We start from the raw sequence: 6266 nt of genomic DNA on the forward strand, positions 1-6266 counted from the left end.
GTATGCTTTCTTGGTGGTTCTTTTTGGTTTGTTCTTTGGAAAGGTGGTGGGAGAATTATGGAGTGCATCGTGGCATGGATATCATGCTGTAAATTGGAGGGATAGCTCAATAGCTAGCTAGGTAGGTAGAAGGGAGAGTATGGCATCCTGGTGAGGCAGAGACTTCGCTTCCCCTGAGCTAGAGTAGAAATTGTAATCCCAGGAAGAAGTGTAACTTGAGATAGAAGTAATACGGCATCCCGTGCTTGCGTTACACCTGTGGACCACTTTGGTTCATCCCAGTGGGTTGGAGAAATTTTAAGGGGTTGTGATTCAACATTTCAGTTTAGGAGGATTAAGAGAGAGCAGGAGTTGGGATTAATAGAGTGAATCATAGAGAGTTGTGCTATACAGAAGGGTACTGACAACTGAATCCATGCAGTGATACTTTTGTATTTGTACTGTACCTGTATTTGCTTTTTATTTGGGGGCTTTAAAGACTGCACAGCTGGAACTAATTTATTCGTGTTATGGATCTCCTGCCTTCAGCGATGAAGATATGTGGAACTTTGTTCCAGATCCAATTTTGCGTCAAAGAGACATTTGCAGACTTCATTTTTCCTACAAGCAACTTTTGCTCTGGCACAGTGGGTGAACAGAACTCAAAGGCATGTATATTTTGTAGCATCCAGTTTGGGCTGTTCTACTGTTAATGTTGTTTTGTTATCTGAAAAAACATACAAACATTTTTGTAAAGTTCATTGTATAATAGTGTGATTACATCCCTGCTGAATTACTGTAACGCTTCCTATGTGGGGCTGCCTGTGGAAAATGTCCGGAAACTTCAGGGAGTCCAAAACACAGCACCCACATTGCTGACTGGAGCCAGTTACAAGGATCACGTGTCCCTGTTACGGCAGCTCCACAGTCTCTGGACTGAATTGGTTCAACCAATGTGTTGGTTCTAAAAAGCCCTAAATGGCTTTAGAATCAGAAATTTTAAAAAATCAAATGGGACAAAAAAGTCCCAACAAAACTATTTTCAGCATGGAAATACTGTTTTGTTTTAGGTAGCACTGATATGTGAGCTAACCCTGATTGATAGAACTAATTTTTTAGACATATATATTAATTGCTTGAAAGATGTGTCGGGAGGTAGGTGCCATTTCTGTTTTTTTAATGAGGTGCCAAAAACTATAAAATGTCAGATTCAAGAATACAGTAAGTAAGTTATTGTGCGGTCATAGACCTGTTCATACAAAGGTAAAATAGATAAAATAAATACATAATATAACATAGAATATTGCTGTAGCATTTTGCACATTATTATAGCTGAAAATAAAAATGTAGCCACTGTATTCTTTAGTAAAGTTACATAACATTTATTTATTCTGATTAATGTTGGAACAGCAACCATCTCCTTTTTCCATTTCCCTAAAGCCACATTCATAAACAGGCTTATAATAGCAGGAAATTAATACACTGGTGCTAAGATTTCAATTTCTTTGAGAAATCCTTACAGGATGTAATTTAACAGTATCATCTGTGTCTAACTGTACTTTTGTTATGAATATCTATTTCTAGGTTTGTAAATGTGACACAGTTAGAACCTGGATTACGTTTGGATGAATTCAGCTATGTTGGCCTGCTGTCATATACTGTATGCGTGTATTGTTTAATGTCAGGGCCCTGTATGCAGATGAAATTGTTCTGTGTCTCCAGTGGGACAGTTGTTATGGGCTCTGCCCACTTTATTGGCAGATAGTGTCCTTTACCCATGGCCTCAGAATATTGCCTTTCATATGAATTGGCAACCCCTTGATAGAGAACTAAGCTAAAATCTGCAGATGACAATATATTATAATAATAGCCCCTGGATAACAAAATATAAAATTAGAAGCTATACAGAAAGGGATATTAATTTTATATTCACTGTTTCAAAATAGCTAAAATAGATTCTTATGGAAACAACAAAGATTTTTGGGATTGTTTTTAAATTGTTTTTGTACTGGTACATCCTATGCCTCTACCACAATTTACTTCTCATCAATGTTAATGTTAGGGTTAGATAATAAGTCCCAAGAATATTTCCAGGATGTGTTTTTTTTGGGGGGGGGGCTGTACAAAGCAATATAGTAACTGGTGATAATGAATGTGCAAAGGAACTATAACACACCTGTGGATTTTATTTGTACATCTGCACACATGTATTGAGCCTTAGCTTCATGTTCAGTCACATTTAAAAGTCTGCAAACAGTGGGAGGAAAACTATTGGAACTTGGAATTTGACAACATTAATGCAGAATATATGAGACATCATGAACTTCAACTTACATTTACATCAAGTAAAAGATATCAAGGGGGAAAAACCTAAGAAGAAGAGGGGGGAAAGCCCAGTGAAGAAATACAGCACTTGAAGACTATACTGGGTATTTTTTGGCATTACCACACTGTCAACTTTTCAGCACTTGTCAGGAAAAATTCCTCATGTTCTAAAGTGAGTTCCTTCATCTTGGAAACATAATGAACACCCTGTGCAATGTGGTAGTAGGCCTGTGTGAATTATCTTTGGCATGTAGGCACCAGGAGAAACGGCTGTCCTTTATCAAGGTTGGACATTTAAAGGAACTGATCATTTTACTTTCCACATTGTTATCACTTTATTTCACATCAGCTGACATAAAGAATGTTTGACTGTCTTGGCTTTTGAACTGTGTAAATGTTATTTGAACTGTGTGTTTCATGTATAAAAAAGCTCTAGTTTTGGAGAGCAAGATCAGCTGGATGTGGGTTCTCAGCTCCTGGATCCATTTCAGTCTGGCTTCAGGCCTGGTTATGGGGCAGAGACAGCTTTAGTCACCTTGGTGGATGACCTGTGTCAGGAACTGGACAGAGGGAGTGTGCCCCTGTTGGTTCTGCTGGACCTCTCAGTGGCTTTTGATATAATTTATTATGGTATCCTTCTGGGCTGTCTCTCTGGGATGGGACTTGGTGGCACTGTCTTACAGTGGCTGTAGTCCTTCCTGGAGAGGAGAGGGCAGTGCTGGGGGACTATTTGGCAACCTGGCTGTTGCCCTGTGATATCTCTCAAGGTTCACTAAAGGGCAATGGCCAAGGTCCCCTATGCTATTTAACATCTTCATGAAAGTGCTGAAATAGGTTGTTTGGAGTTTTGAGGTTTGGTGTCACCAGTATGCTAATGACATCTAACTCTATCTTTCCTTTCCATCTAAATCCAAGGAAGCTGTTTTGATTCTAAATCAGTGTCTGGTGTCAGTAATGGACTGGATGAGGGCAAATAAACTGAAGCTTAATCCAGACAAGGCAGAGGTGCCCCTGGTCAGTCGAAAACCAAATCAAGGAATAGGGTTGCAGCCTGTGATGGATGGGGTTACACTCCATCTGAAAACACAGGCACATAGCTTGGGGATGCGCCAGGATTCATCTCTGAGCCTAGATGCCCAGGTTTCAGCGGTGGCCAGGAGTGCCTCTGCATAATTAAAACTAGTGTGCTAGCTGTGCCTGTTTCTTGAGAAGGCTGATCTGGCCACAGTGACACATGCCCTAGTTACATCTTGACTGGATTACTGTAACATGCTCTGTGTGGGTTTGCCTTTGGAGAGTGGAAACTAGAGGGTCCACAATGCAGCAGCCAGATTGCTGACCGTGGCTGGTTACAGAGATCATGAGACACCCCATTACAGCAGCTCCACTGGCTGCTGATCCATTTGCAGGCAAAATTTAAAGTGCTGGTTCTAACCTATAAAGCCCTAAACACCTTGGGTCCAAGCTATCCAAAAGACTGCATCTCCCTCTATGAGCCTGCCTGGGCTTTATGATAATCAAGAGAGGCCTTTCTCTCAGTCCCATGAGGGTCGAAGATAAAGGCCTCCATGACCCTCAGAGGCATGCCTGGTGGGGACACAGGAGAGGGCCTTCTCTGTTGCTGCCCCCGGACTCTGGAACTCCCTCCCATGGGAAGCCAGTCTGGCCCCATCTTTGTTGTCCTTCCACAAACAAAGAGCTTTCTCTCCAGGCAGGCTTTTCCTTCATGTCTGGTGGTCTAAGAAGGTTTTTTAAACAGACTGTTGTGCTCTGTTGTTTTAAATGTGTTTAAGTATTGATTTTACTTACTATTTTTAATTTAATACTTTTTGAATTCTTTCTTAAATCTTTAAATATTTGTATACTTATTGTTTTAGCTTTTAAGTATTGCCTTTTTAATGATGTAAGCCTCCTTGGGTTCTTTTTTAAGGAGAAAAGCAGGATAAAAATATTTTAAATAATTAATAATTGTGTACACTGAAATAAATAAATTTAGGATTGGAGGGGGAGGAGGAAATAACACCTGCCTTCCCAGAGATACTTATTGTAAGTCTTGTAATTTTGGCACACCAGGAAGAGTGTTATAAGAAGAAAGTTAAGACAGATGGTACCAGGTATGGAACGAAGGGTTTTAGTAGACTGAAACCAAGTTGCCTGGTGTGTGTGTTTAATACACTAAATAATACAATAGCCTGCCTACTGCAAAACAGTAGTAAACCCTATTTTTTGTGATACTATCATTCTTTTTGGGTATTTCTACATTTTTAAAAGAGCAAATAATCTCTAGATACCATTAACTATGCAGTTACTCTCTTGCATTAAGCAAAGTTTACTCCCTGCAGAAGCAGAATTCTGTGGGGGTTGCATGAGAAAAGGAAAGTGTTCCTCTTTTAGTGAGAAGGTGACAATTTCACTAAAATATGACTTTAAAGTCAGCTTTAAAGTAGTTGTGAGCTCAGAAGAACAGGTTAAAGCAAAAATAGCTCTGAAGCTCAGGATTTGCCCTCCCCCCCCTTTGGTTTTCAAAATCTCTTTCATCATTCAGTTTCTCCATCATTCCAGAAAAATAAAAGGTAACAAATAAATTAGAAAGTCTTAGAGTTTACTGAATTATTTTTAAGTATTTAACCCATAGCTCTCCTCACCACAACTGTGTTAAATGCTTATTTTAATAACTCTTTTATCCTCAATACTTCCTTAATTCTAATACATCTGAGGGTGTACAAGGGTGTTCTCTCTAAACAGGAGAGAGTGCTGGAGAATTATGGTATCAGTTGTATTAATAATATCTGGTTGCCAAAAGTACAAGTAACACAGAGAGTGGGATCTAACTGAAAGGTGATGGGGGAGGCTTGAGGCTAGAGGACTCCTCCTTTAAGATGCTGCAGGACAAGGACACAACCTGGGGGGGGGGCGGAGTCTGGCCCAAGGAAACAGCTGAGTTCCACATTCAGAGTAAGCCATCTTTTTGAGACTATCTAAGATCCTGCAGTCTAATCTGATCCTACAAAATACATTACCCAAGATACATTACTATCTGCCTGATAGTGAATTCCTGTATGTGTCTATTCAGAATTAAATCCACCTGAGTTCAATGAGGGTTACTTCTGGATAGGTGAGTATAATATAACCTAAGTCACTCTTATTTTCCCCTAGGGACTCCCAGTCTTCATCAGAACGGGGCATGTGACAATTATCTTAAAATACTAGAAACATTTGTGGGAAATATCTGCACCAAACTGCAGTTTCTTAGTGTAAAATACTGGGCCAATGCATGAGAAAGCCTAAAAATCCACCATCCACAAAAACAGCCTTGGGGCCCACAGGTCCATGTGTTGCCCACCTTTGTTTTATATGTTAAAAATAGAAAGAGTAATATTAAAGATTGAGAAATTGCACCCCATGTATTTTCTACAGCATATAGTTGAGGAAAATCAAACTTTGCTTTTAAAAAAGGCACACTGCATGCACTCAGATCTTGCTTCTATCCTTAAAAATAAATGAACTAGCAGTACTGCCAGGAAAAAGGCATGGATGAAGCAGGGGGCCCCTGTGTGTGCCAGAATCCGTACTGACATTAATTGGTTAAGAAGAAAACATAACTGAATTTACCTAGCTTTCTGTTTAGCAGACAAGGGAAATGACATACAATTTTGCATTTGATCTACTTTCTTGCAGTACTTTACAAAGATTGATACATTGTTACAAGAATTACAAGAATTATTGTAATATACATACACAATTGGAAGAAGTCAATTAATTTTTAAAATGTGCCAACTGAGAGTTTGCAAGGATTATATTCCTTGTCTGGCTCAGTTCGATACTGCCTGAATCCAGGCTCTGAGGAACTTAGTCTGAATTCCCATTTCTTGCATGCTTTACTTGTGTTCACCAGTCTTTCATCACAGGACGTGAGCCCTAGAGGGAAAGGGAGTTCCTTACAGCAACATATTAAGAATTTA

This window comes from Pogona vitticeps, chromosome 5 (assembly GCF_051106095.1).
Source record: "Pogona vitticeps strain Pit_001003342236 chromosome 5, PviZW2.1, whole genome shotgun sequence".
NCBI lineage: Eukaryota > Metazoa > Chordata > Lepidosauria > Squamata > Agamidae > Pogona > Pogona vitticeps.